The following is a 13,369-nucleotide window of genomic DNA, read 5'->3' on the forward strand; positions in this document are numbered from 1 at the left end:
ATATATATATACACACACCAGAGTACCTGGAGAAAACCCCACGACGACATGGGGAGAACATGCAAACTCCGCACACATGTGACACAGGCAGAGACTCGAACCTGGGTCCTAGAGGTGCGAGGCAACAGTGCTAACCACTGCACCACCATGCCGCCCTATATATATGTCATGACCCGGCTCGTCGGCTCCTCGTGTGCCACACCCCCTGATTACCCACGTGTGCTTCCCTGATCGTCTCCATCTGGGTCTGCTTATTTTGATTAGTCACGTCCTATTTAAGTCATGGTCTTACCTGTTCCCCTTGTCCGTTGTAGGGAGCCGCCCACTGGCCCAATGGCGGAATCCAATGGCGCAGCCGAAGGCTGTGAATGCGTGTTGGTCCTTCCAAGCGCTCCTGGGAATTACTTACCCTTTTTAATATACAAGATATTCTTTTAGACACATATCTGACTCCATTTTATTAATGACCTTATTTCAGTATATTGTAGTCATGACGTTTATGTTGTTCGGATTACTTCGAGACTCTCCTTTAGATTACCAACTCTATTTTACCCCTGACGAAGGAGTGCACCAGATTCGCCTCGGCCGACAGGGCGATCCGTGGGCTTGTTCCACAGGGTTTGTCTTAGATGCACGGAAATCGCCACCATTTAAGACAATGTCAGCCTCTGATTATTCGGGTCCCTCGACCTATATAATTCCCCAAAGGCCCAGTGTCTGCCAATTACTGAGCATGTGGGTGCCTCGGAGATTAAGCCGATGTTTACCCGAACCACACGTACGTTCACCTCAGAGGCTCAGCCGGGGGCAGCCCATATCATAACATGTGTCAACCTCAGCGGCTGTGACGGCGCACCTTTTGTTGCAGTAGTTTGTACGAGGTTTTACTTTGGGCTCGTCTCAGGGACTCCGCCGATGCCGCCCATTGTCTTACCATGTGAGCGTCTCAGGGACTATGCCCGGTGCCTAGGAACATAGTGTGTACGCCCCTCAGAGGGTAGACCGGTACCTTTCATCAGCATGTGTTGACCTCAGAGGTTAAGTCCCGTAACTGAGCGTGTGCGAACTCCAGAGGTGCGGTTTTGGTATCCACCTAACTTAACTTGGGCAGTCGAGTTTGGGACCCGGATAAAGGGGATTTAACCCAGAGGCTGCAAGATAGTATTTACCACTTTAGTCCTAATCAGGATAGAAGCCCAATCTGGAAAGTTTATAAAGAAGTTAGCAAATCAGACAGTCATGAAGTAATCAAGACAACATTTATTAAACATATTACAATATATAATTATTGACATGTGGCCACATACTTGTAAATACATTTGGACAAATACAATATTAAACAATCACATTCCTCAGCTGAGAGTGCACAAAGTTCTGCGGAAAGTATCTGACTACAGATGGACTTTCACGCAGTTCTCTGTGGGAGCTCTGATTACAGAGTAACTCCCCGAATCCTTCTGAGGCCCTTCCTTAAGTATCCAAACCAGGTGATGGCATGTCTCTGAAGACTGACCAATTTCGGTCAACGGTTAATTTTAGGGGCATTGTTGGCCTTGGTTCTCAAGTCCTCAGCCAATCAGATCACTTTAGGGGGTGGTCGTAATTCCCTTGTTCTGCCATGTGAGAGGCTCTCTCAGTTTGGTGGGTTTAGCCGAAGTTTCTATAGTTCTCTTAGGGAAAACTATACTGCCTTAAATCTGAGTGTATAACACTCGCCGTCTCATGCCTATTCAAACGAGACCAAACATGCGTGTATTTGTCCCTAACATCTATGTGTGGTGAGTTATCCTATTTCTAGTGGAAAAGGTGTCTGTGTCTGGGGACTGACAGCTGTTGTTGCTGTGGATTGACTGTGGAACTCCGGCCACTCCAGGGGGTGAAAGGTCTTGCTTTTTCTGTATTGCTCCAGTTATTCTCAGGAGCCGGCAGGGCTTTGCCTTCCTTAAAAGGGATGGTTTGATGCGTGGAGTCCAATCTTGCCTGGGCCAGTGGATCCTTTTCTTGGAGTTCTGAAATAGACTGATGCAGGCTGATCAGAGTTGGGGCCTGCAGGACCTATAAGTTTTATGTCCTTACAGTTCCCCCCTTGGCCCCTTGGGGCAGACCATTGTCCCAGAGGGGTCATTTCCTAGGTCCCTGAAGTCTCCAACCTCTGTACAGGTTGTACCTGTAGAGGACTAAGGATGAAGGCGTTTTTGGTAGATGTTTTGAGAATCAGGATGTGATGTCGGAGGTAGCAGAATCGGAGTCTGATGATGATGAAGATAAAGCCACTGGCGATAACGCATATCCGAAACATCCAGTCCCACCGTGAGCAGATATACTGCGCTAACCGTGTGGATGCGCTGGTCAGGATATGTACAGTTTCCTTTGCTAAACTGGCCGGCACCTGCGCTTGATGGAGGTGGTAGTCAATCTGTAGAATGACCTGCTGAACTAAATCCATGGTTTCGGTCATGGTTCGAGTGCCTTCTACATAAAAGGTGTCGTCCCATCATGGGAAGACATCAACATCTAATGGTACTCTCCCCAGAATGTTGATGTGAACCATGATGAAGTCTTCGGTTACCTCCAGGCAGAAAGTGTGATTTGCAGGGCAGGTAAGGCCTCCATAGGAGAATGAGTCCATTTCACTGACAACACACCATTGTGTATGTGAGACTTGAACTGCTTCTGCGTGTCCATGTAGTGAGTGTATGTTGATGAGTTTTGTGTCGTTATGTGAAAAGGGCTGAAGTGTTTTGCAGGTGCAAATTATATGATGCGTGGTCTCGTGGCAACAGGGACGAGTATTAACTAAGGTTTCAGTCCCTTTCAGAGTCATGCATCCCATACGATGGTCCCACTTAATTACCTGGTCTTTTACTATGGTTCCCAGGGATGGTATGGTGGTCGAATTTGGGCACACCTGGCCTGGATTACTTAAAGAAAAGGTTACAAAGAATCCTATACAACCAACACATTCAGTACCAGTATGCATCATTAAAGAGATTAGTAATTCCGAATATTTCAGAGTTACTCTTATATCTGATTTCAACCATTTCTCTAACTCAAGTTTCCCAATCAGGTCTTTAAGAGCATGTCTTGGAGTTTTTCTAAGACGTAGGTTCAATATTTCCTGTCTTGCTGCGGTAAACAAATCTTGCGCATACACGCAGCAGGCTACATCACGCTCGAGGAATTGTGTCTGGTTAAAGAGGGCTTCGCTAATTGTTAGAAGCGTTTGGGCTTCAGATTTTACTGCTTTGATGAGATTCTCATCGCTGTTTGAGAGATGTTGGAACCCAGTGGCTACTTGATTAGCCACCCAGGTTGTATACTGGGATTGTCCTGTTATTCTGTAACTGTTTATGATGGAATTCCCTGACCCAAACAGTCCGGTTATGCTTGCAATTAGATCTCGTTTGAGTCGTTTATGCGACGCTTGAATAGCAAGCCGGCTCTTGTTATCAGAGACTAAGTCCTCGAGTCGCGTTTGTAACCAGGTATACGTCTTATCTTCACCATTACAATGCTTTAGATACAGAGGTAACAGATTCGAAATATTATACGTTACATGTGCCATTACTAAATTAACATCATGTATTAAAGTTTTGTTTAGGTTGCCTTTGATAAGTCCGTCGGGAGGAGCAGGATATACCGTAGGGCATCGGTTGGGCTTATGGTACCCACATGTGGTGAGGTTGAAGCAGTGATGTGCTGTCCATGAGCAGTTCTGAGGGCTGGTGTAGTCAATCCTGCTGCTTTGGCACTGCCCCACACAGTAAGTCCTTTCTCTCCGGCTGGTCCATATGAAAGTCTTGGGTATGCTGATTTTCCTGGAGGGGAGGTTACTGTAGATTGAAGAACCACTCTGTATAGTGTATAGTAGTGGTGTTGTGGGTTACTGAGTGTGTGCACCAATACTTCGCAGGTTCTAGATCCTGAGTGTTATAAAACTTCTTCGGGTCTAGCCCATCGTTTTTCTGTTTATGCATGGGATATAACTTTCCCTCAGTCGCGTCTGGTATATCCTTAAGTTTATACCAGGATATGAGATTATGGGATCCTGAAGAGATGCTGAGGTATCCAGTTATATTTAAATAGGGAAGATAGGTGGATCCTGTCTTACAGCAAATCTGTGTGGCACAATTTGGTTCCGGAGCTACTCCGGGGGGCCATATAACTGAGTCCTGTAATTGTGTCTCATGAGATGTGTATGGCCCCTCCATGTGTCTCCACACCCATCTTCCGCATTCTGAGCTGTGCTTCAAGTGGACTCTCAGCCCCAGCTTGAGGAATGTCTGGTTAGACACCTGTGTCACGTCTGGCGTCCATGGAATTTTTTTTTTTTACAAAGACCCATACCATTATCATATCCCCTGCTGAGAACTTGGTCTCAGAATTTGGGTTACATTAGCTCGGTCTGATTGTTGTTGTTTGATGGCTGCTGACGCTTGGAGTGCTTTCAAGCGTTCTTGCAGTTGAAGCAACACTGCTTGTTACTTAGCCACTATCCGGGGTCCTAAATCTGCAGGGGATATATCTGGGTCAATTTGGAAATCTCATCACTCGTCCAGTCATGAGCTCATATAGACTAATGCCTGTTGCTTTTGTAGGGGTTGCTCGTAGCACCGTCAGGACTGTAGGTAGTACATCAATCCATTGGTTGTGGCATTATGCTATCTGCTTTGCAATGCCTTCCTTGATTGTGCGATTAACTTGCTCAACTATCCCAGAACTCTGAGGTCTGTATGGGACATGGGACATGGAGCATCTGCTGGATGTTTAGCATCCGGCACATCTCTCTTACTACCTGTCCTGTGAAATGGGTACCCTGATTGGATTCAATTTGTTTCGGTGTCCCCCATAATGGGATGATTTGGTTCGCTAGCACCGTGCCACTGTGGTTGCGGTATTATTACGTCTAGGTATGACTTCTACCCACTTTGAGAATTTATCAATTATAATCAAGTAATACCGGTACCCCCCTTTGGCACTGGGTAGCGGGCCAATGAAATCCATTTGCAATTCCTCCCAGGGGCCCCGTGGTGGGTCTGGTCTATGTAATTCGGTACGCCCTGGTTGTCCTTGGTTAATTATGGCACACACATGACATGACTTGCACCATGCGTTCACGTCTGGTCCCATTACTGGCCACCAGAAATACCGCTGTATAAGCTGTAATGTTTTACAGGCTGATACATGCGTATATTCATGGTACAATTTGATTATGGGTTTTCGTTATGCTTTGGATACAACATATTTGCCTTCTCTTTCTCACCTTATAGCAGTCCTCTATATTATGGCTTGCCTTTTGAACAAAGTTTACACCATTCTAGGGATTTCTGTGGATCTGGGCTATTCCCTTCGGTTATCCACTGAGTTGCGGCTATCGTCCGAGTTTTGCTCAATTTCATCCGGTTTTCTGTTTTGCCAGTCCAATCCACTAATGCCTTATACATATTTTCTGGTAGATCCACACCATGGATCATTGCTTGTTGGATGTGAGGGCCTGCATTATTTTTCAGGAGGTGTATTAACACTTCCTGATCACGGTGCACTTCCTCCATCCCCGAGTGTTCTTTAAAGAACACCTACATGCGCTCCGCATAAGCTTCAAATGGCTCTTTAGTAGCCTGCTTGATCTCCAACATTTTATGCCACACTATATGTGTGGGTCCCCTCAGGTGAAGCAGCACGTCCCTGAGTCGGCTAAACACATCTTCCTCAACATCCCCATTCTGATTTATTATAATATCCCCTTACTTTAACTCTGCGGTCAATTTGGGCCGCAGCTCTTTGGGGATCATAAGCAAGACTATTTGCCATGCATCTCGGGCTTCTAGATTGTACCCTGAAGCCTGTAACATGAGTTTGTCCCAGTATGGCTGAACCGGGCCTTGTCTGGGCATCATACTGACCACCTCTCTGTGTCTTGCACACTCGTCACATGTTAAGGGACGACTGATCACCGTAACATCGTTGTCTGCATCCGTCATTGTTTTGAGAACCCTACTCTGATGGATTTTTGGGAAGAGTACCTGTCCTGATCCGGGTCCTTAAGGGACTCCGGCTTTTCGGCTGTCCAGGTCTATGGGGCCGATATTGAGTATCACTAGAGGGACTTGGAGATCTCACTGGATTCCTCCTTTGACTGGCAATCCCCATAGAAGTTCGGCTACGAACTTCTTCCACAGACATATCACGAGTTTTATTAGTTAATGCAGCAATTCCTCATCCTCACTATCGTAATGTGGGTTGGAGTCTCAAGACTCGGTTACTGCCTGCCGAATGGCGGCCACTGGGAACCCGGCATTACCGCAATAATCCTCTAATGCGAATGTATAATTATGCTTCCGCTGGAGTTTATCTTCCAACTTATCTATTTGGGTTTCCCAAGTTTCACCCTGACGTGCCCAGCCCTGCTTTTCATATGCAAAGCTATCAACCTGTGCATGGAGTCTTTTTAACTCCTCTGATCGTGAAGTTTCCAAGCTGCGTATCACCTCTAAGGTCCGCTCTTTCTCTGCTAGTGCAGCAAGATCATTACGGCGGAGCAAATACACAATTGCAGCAGGAAGGTCTCGATACTTAGACTTGGATCCCAGCTTCCGCCCTTCGCTATTATACCAATATAAGATTTGGCTCTTATCCCAACTCAGCCCTAAGCCTTTACCATGCAGGCGAACCAGAGTATCTTTAAGGCACACTGCAAGTGCTCCCATCAGCTCCTCATCAGCCTCTCCACTAACATATCCCTGCTTATCCATGTTTAATTACTTACTTTCCTCCACCACCAGATTTCTACTGTCTCCAATCTATTCCTGTTTTACACTACCTGTCGCTCACTTGCCCTCAACTTTTCACCTATAAACAAAAACCACTTTACTCACCAATCCTGCAGAGAGAGAAGGGATGCACCAAACCTCATCTTCTATCCTTCGGGGGCTGTCTTGGGGACGCTTGAAAGCGGCGCTAGAAGGACGTCACTCGCCTGGCTGCTCCAGCTCTCACGGGATCACGTCGCTCGTCTGGCTGGTTCAGCTCTCGTGAGATCACGTCGGGGTCACCAAATTGTAGGGAGCCGCCCACTGGCCCAATGGCGGAATCCAATGGCGCAGCCGAAGGCTGTGAATGCGTGTTGGTCCTTCCAAGCGCTCCTGGGAATTACTTACCCTTTTTAATATACAAGATATTCTTTTAGACACATATCTGACTCCATTTTATTAATGACCTTATTTCAGTATATTGTAGTCATGACGTTTATGTTGTTCGGATTACTTCGAGACTCTCCTTTAGATTACCAACTCTATTTTACCCCTGACGAAGGAGTGCACCAGATTCGCCTCGGCCGACAGGGCGATCCGTGGGCTTGTTCCACAGGGTTTGTCTTAGATGCACGGAAATCGCCACCATTTAAGACAATGTTAGCCTCTGATTATTCGGGTCCCTCGACCTATATAATTCCCCAAAGGCCCAGTGTCTGCCAATTACTGAGCATGTGGGTGCCTCGGAGATTAAGCCGATGTTTACCCGAACCACACGTACGTTCACCTCAGAGGCTCAGCCGGGGGCAGCCCATATCATAACATGTGTCAACCTCAGCGGCTGTGACGGCGCACCTTTTGTTGCAGTAGTTTGTACGAGGTTTTACTTTGGGCTCGTCTCAGGGACTCCGCCGATGCCGCCCATTGTCTTACCATGTGAGCGTCTCAGGGACTATGCCCGGTGCCTAGGAACATAGTGTGTACGCCCCTCAGAGGGTAGACCGGTACCTTTCATCAGCATGTGTTGACCTCAGAGGTTAAGTCCCGTAACTGAGCGTGTGCGAACTCCAGAGGTGCGGTTTTGGTATCCACCTAACTTAACTTGGGCAGTCGAGTTTGGGACCCGGATAAAGGGGATTTAACCCAGAGGCTGCAAGATAGTATTTACCACTTTAGTCCTAATCAGGATAGAAGCCCAATCTGGAAAGTTTATAAAGAAGTTAGCAAATCAGACAGTCATGAAGTAATCAAGACAACATTTATTAAACATATTACAATATATAATTATTGACATGTGGCCACATACTTGTAAATACATTTGGACAAATACAATATTAAACAATCACATTCCTCAGCTGAGAGTGCACAAAGTTCTGCGGAAAGTATCTGACTACAGATGGACTTTCACGCAGTTCTCTGTGGGAGCTCTGATTACAGAGTAACTCCCCGAATCCTTCTGAGGCCCTTCCTTTAGTATCCAAACCAGGTGATGGCATGTCTCTGAAGACTGACCAATTTCGGTCAACGGTTAATTTTAGGGGCATTGTTGGCCTTGGTTCTCAAGTCCTCAGCCAATCAGATCACTTTAGGGGGTGGTCGTAATTCCCTTGTTCTGCCATGTGAGAGGCTCTCTCAGTTTGGTGGGTTTAGCCGAAGTTTCTATAGTTCTCTTAGGGAAAACTATACTGCCTTAAATCTGAGTGTATAACACTCGCCGTCTCATGCCTATTCAAACGAGACCAAACATGCGTGTATTTGTCCCTAACATCTATGTGTGGTGAGTTATCCTATTTCTAGTGGAAAAGGTGTCTGTGTCTGGGGACTGACAGCTGTTGTTGCTGTGGATTGACTGTGGAACTCCGGCCACTCCAGGGGGTGAAAGGTCTTGCTTTTTCTGTATTGCTCCAGTTATTCTCAGGAGCCGGCAGGGCTTTGCCTTCCTTAAAAGGGATGGTTTGATGCGTGGAGTCCAATCTTGCCTGGGCCAGTGGATCCTTTTCTTGGAGTTCTGAAATAGACTGATGCAGGCTGATCAGAGTTGGGGCCTGCAGGACCTATAAGTTTTATGTCCTTACACCGTCATTGTGGATCTCTTGTGGTTATGGTGTGGTTTCGTGTTGTTCTATGGTCCCAGTTCCCAAATTAAACCCGTAGTTTGCCCGATTTTGTCCGTCTCACCTAGTCTTTGCACGCCTGCCCGCACGATCACCGCTGCTCTGCTCGCCCCAGATCGTGACTTTATATATATATATATATATATATATATATATATATATACACACACACACACTGTGAATTCAGTCAGGTTAGTGAATTCAAGCATGGTACTGCGATAGGATGCCACCTGTGCAATAAGTCCATCTGTGAGATTTCCTAGCTACTAAATATTCCACACTGAACTGTTAGTTGTATTTTACCAAAGTGGAAAAACTGGGAACAACAGCAAATCAGCCATGAAGTGGTAGGCCACATAAAATCACATCACAGTTCGGGCTTGTTTGAGGAGCTGTCTGTATGCTGGGTAGAGGAATGGAGACCGTCCAAAGTGGGGACCAGGTACAACCTTGTACGCCTCCTTCACATTGCTATACATGTATGTTTTTTTCCCATGTAGGAAATGTAAGGTGTTGTTGGTATGCTGGTATCACAGTCCCTAAGTTACAATGATTAAAATCACCAGTTACTGTAAACACTGTATCATTATGTTTGTTTTCTTGTGCGCTTATAGCCTCATTCAATGTGCCCAATGCTGCCGTGCAGTTTGCATGTGGAGGAATGTAAACAGGCAGAATGAAAGCAGCGTTACACTTCCTAGGCCAATAAAATTGTCCGCATTTCAGCATTCAGTGCTCCACATCAATTGAACAGTGTTTACATCACTTGAAAAGTGACAGTCTGAGTACCACTGGTTGTTGATGTAAATGCAGATTCCCCCCCCCCCCTACTGAGTTTGCCAGATACTACTGTGCAGTCCCTGTGATGAATGGAGTGAGTCTGTAGCCGGACAGCTGCTTCTACAATATTGTCCTACAGCTATGTTTCAGTGAAAATCAGCGCACAGCAGTTTTTAATTCTTAATCCTAGTCCCAAGTTCATCCATATTATTTTCGAGAGATCGAATATTAGCAAGCAGAAAGCTAGGGAGAGCTGGTCTGATACATACCTCTAGTCTTAGTTTAACATGTAGCCCTACCTCTCAGCTCTGCTGCAAGTGGGCTCTGCCTGCAAGATTTCTGACAGAGGGGATAATCCAAATCTGGCAGATTAAGAATAATATTGTGAAGTTGTATACCAATCTCTACCTCAGTGTCCTCTCTAAGATGCCAAATAGTCTACCTGCTGGGGAAACCTCTGAATGCTTAGGTTCACCCATTCCTACTGCAGGCACAAGCAGACTGATGGGATGTGCCAGAGATGTGGTCAGAGCATGGCTGCATAGTAATGATACTGTCACTGCCACTGGAGATGTGGATGCAGTCCTTAGTATCCTGAAGCAGTATTCTTATTTGACTGTGCATTCTGGGATGCCTCCAGCAGATTTTTGTTCAACCAAGTCAGATGCTAGGGAGGATCCTCTGGACTATTGGATTAGGCTGAATGAGGCAGCAGATGATGCCAAGGGGTTTATTACATGAGAGGTTAGGGCACTGCCATGTCTATTAGAAATTGCTCTGTAGGAATATCTTATTAATGCTTTTACATTTATCTGATGCTTTGATCCAAAGCAGCTTACAGTAGATGAGTATTTATGTCTGCTCCCTGGGACTCAAAGCCCTTTAGTGCCCCGGTGTCTCAGCATATGGTCGCTGCTGATCCTGGTGGGAGGGGACTTGTCATTGGTGATGTAACCACTACTGTCCAGCTCCTCTACCATTTGCTTCCCATTGTAATTTCTCATGTCAAGGTGCACCCTGGGGCGGCATGGTGGTGCAGTGGTTAGCACTGTTGCCTCACACCTCTGGGACCCGGGTTCGAGTCTCCGCCTGGGTCACATGTGTGTGGAGTTTGCATGTTCTCCCCATGTCGTCGTGGGGTTTCCTCCGGGTACTCCGGTTTCCTGCCACAGTCCAAAAACATGCTGAGGCTAATTGGACTTGCTAAATTGCCCGTAGGTGTGCGTATATGAGTGACTGGTGTGTGAGTATGCCCTGCGATGGGCTGGCCCCCCATCCTGGGTTGTTCCCTGCCTCGTGCCCATTGCTTCCGGGATAGGCTCCGAACCCCCGTGACCCAGTAGGATAAGCGGTTTGGAAAATGGATGGATGGAAGGATGTGTGGGTGTGAGTATCTGTATATAATTAATAAATCATTCATATTAATCAGATATTAATCATGATTAGATAAAAGGTAAAACACTAACCTGAAGACAGGTTATGTTCAGGGAGAAATGTACACACACTGAAATAAATTTGCAACATCAACCTGTCCAATGCTAGGATATTACCTTCATCAACTCAGCCAAGTCTGTGGCTAAGAATGGCATCACTGGTTCATCAGTTTGATATCTTGTCAAGAAAGGAGTGAAGGTCCTGGTGATGGCTATGTAGAAATGTAGCTTTGCGAAGATGAGGGGGTCTGTCTGAGCAGCTTCAAGGGTGTCACACAATGCAGTTCCTGGATTTGGTAGCTTCCTCATTCTGACTGCATCCAGGTACATGGTCAGAGACGGCCACACCTCCAGGGCTCTCTCTGCTACTGGTAAGTTTTCAAGCCATTGGTGGCTACAGGATGCAAGTGGAAATTTTGCAGATTTAGTAAAAGCAGGAGTGGAGTTTAAAAAAAAGTGGAGGAGTTTAAGTATCTCGGGATCTTGTTCAAGAGTGGGGGAACGATGGAACGGGAGATCAACAGGTTGATCGGTGCGGCGTCAGCAGTCATGCGGGCGCTGCATCGGTCTGTCATGGTGAAGAGAGAGCTGAGCTAAAAGGCAAAGCTCTCGATTTACCAGTCGATCTACGTTCCTACCCTCACCTATGGTCATGAGCTATGGGTAGTGACCGAAAGAACGAGATCGCGGGTGCAAGCGGCCGAAATGAGTTTCCTCCGCAGGGTGGCTAGGCTCTCCCTTAGAGACAGGGTGAGGAGCTCAGTCATTCGGGAGGGACCCCGGATTAAGCGGAAGATGATGGATGGATGGATGGATGGATGGATGGATGGATAGTAAAAGCAGTGAAGTCCTCTCTCCTTGCTGGCACACTATGGAAGAGAATACAAATGGCTTTCAAACTTCCTCTATCTGCCATATGGAGAGACCACATTTGCTGGCATTATATAGGGTTTGAAGGCCACAGCTCCCAACCACAATCAGCTGAGTACCCTCATACTGCTCACGCTGTTCTTCATGAAGCAGTTCTAAAAACTTCCATTTTACATTTGGTCTATCCATGGAGACTGAAAGCAGCTGATGAAAAACTGAGTGTCATTTATCAAGCATATATAGACTAGGTTATCATCTATCACACATCTATCAGTCCTATGTATTTAATTCCGTATCAAAGTATGTTTCCCCAGTCCAGTCATTGAAGTCGCTACCTGTATTGCCCCGTGTTCCTAGCTGGTTTCCCCAATAAATCCCTTGTTTCCCAATTCTCCGGCTTCCTACTTCCTCGATCTGTGACAACAATCAACATGAACACACCACAGTCCACAGAACCAATCTGTTGAGGAACATCCGGCAAAATACAATGCAATACTAACGAAGACATTTGTTACAATTCTAATACAAATGTAACAATAGAAAATGCTGAAACCCACTTTACCATGTTGTTCAAGTATTTTCCAATGTCCTGGGCTTATTCGGTTTATCAGTTTGCTGCAAATAGAAATTTGGAATTCTGGGGGCAATATAACTACAGCTTTTCATGTAAACGGGATTAAAACTCAATGTAGGAATTAATGGACACACAGAAAACCTTTTCTCACATGTATAAATGTTTCACTGTTGCGCAGCGTCTGGCTGTGAATGTTACATTAGTAACATTAGTACATGAGTGTATGACAGTCTCTGCCCCAACTGTCGGCAGGAAAGAACGAAGAAAATTATGATTAAAAGATTTAAAAACGCCAAACAATACGACTTAAATATATAATTTATTGTAGAAGATATGCCTACTATACATATGGTCAGGACCGCACATAACTGTATGGTACGCAAGTATGCATTCTCCGTGAACGCGCGGCAATTCCTTGCTGTAGCAGCGCAAATTCGCATGTATTTTATGCGCATTTACGCTGTTATGGCAAAAAATTACCGTGCATTTTAACATTAATGGGGCTAATTTGTACTTCTTTCGCGGCATGAAGGCTAGAATGCACAGTGATTTCTTGTCATAACAGCGCGAATGCACATAAAATAAATACGCATTTGCGCTGCTACAAAACATTGCAGCGCGTATAGCTTTAGACAGCGAATGAGTACTTGCATACCAGTTATGTGCGCCCTGCATGTGATAATTCTTGCATACATAATATAGCACCGAATTTGGTCAGCTGGTTTGTGTCACGGGACGCTCCGGAAGTGGGCGAACGCGCTGGAAAGGCGAGCGAGCAAAGAGCAGGCAAGCAGGTGTAAGCAGGGTAAACGGGAGTTTAATTAGGAAGATCCGGGACAGGAAACATAG

At 45.9% G+C, this 13,369-nt stretch overlaps 1 pseudogene; it reads right to left on the minus strand.

Moving 5' to 3' along the window:
- Positions 1-2,013: 2,013 nt before the first annotated feature.
- On the minus strand, positions 2,014-3,565 carry LOC125725058 (uncharacterized; annotated as a pseudogene).
- Between the last annotated feature and the right edge of the window lie 9,804 nt (positions 3,566-13,369).

The sequence above is a fragment of the Brienomyrus brachyistius genome, unplaced genomic scaffold (assembly GCF_023856365.1).
Source record: "Brienomyrus brachyistius isolate T26 unplaced genomic scaffold, BBRACH_0.4 scaffold60, whole genome shotgun sequence".
NCBI lineage: Eukaryota > Metazoa > Chordata > Actinopteri > Osteoglossiformes > Mormyridae > Brienomyrus > Brienomyrus brachyistius.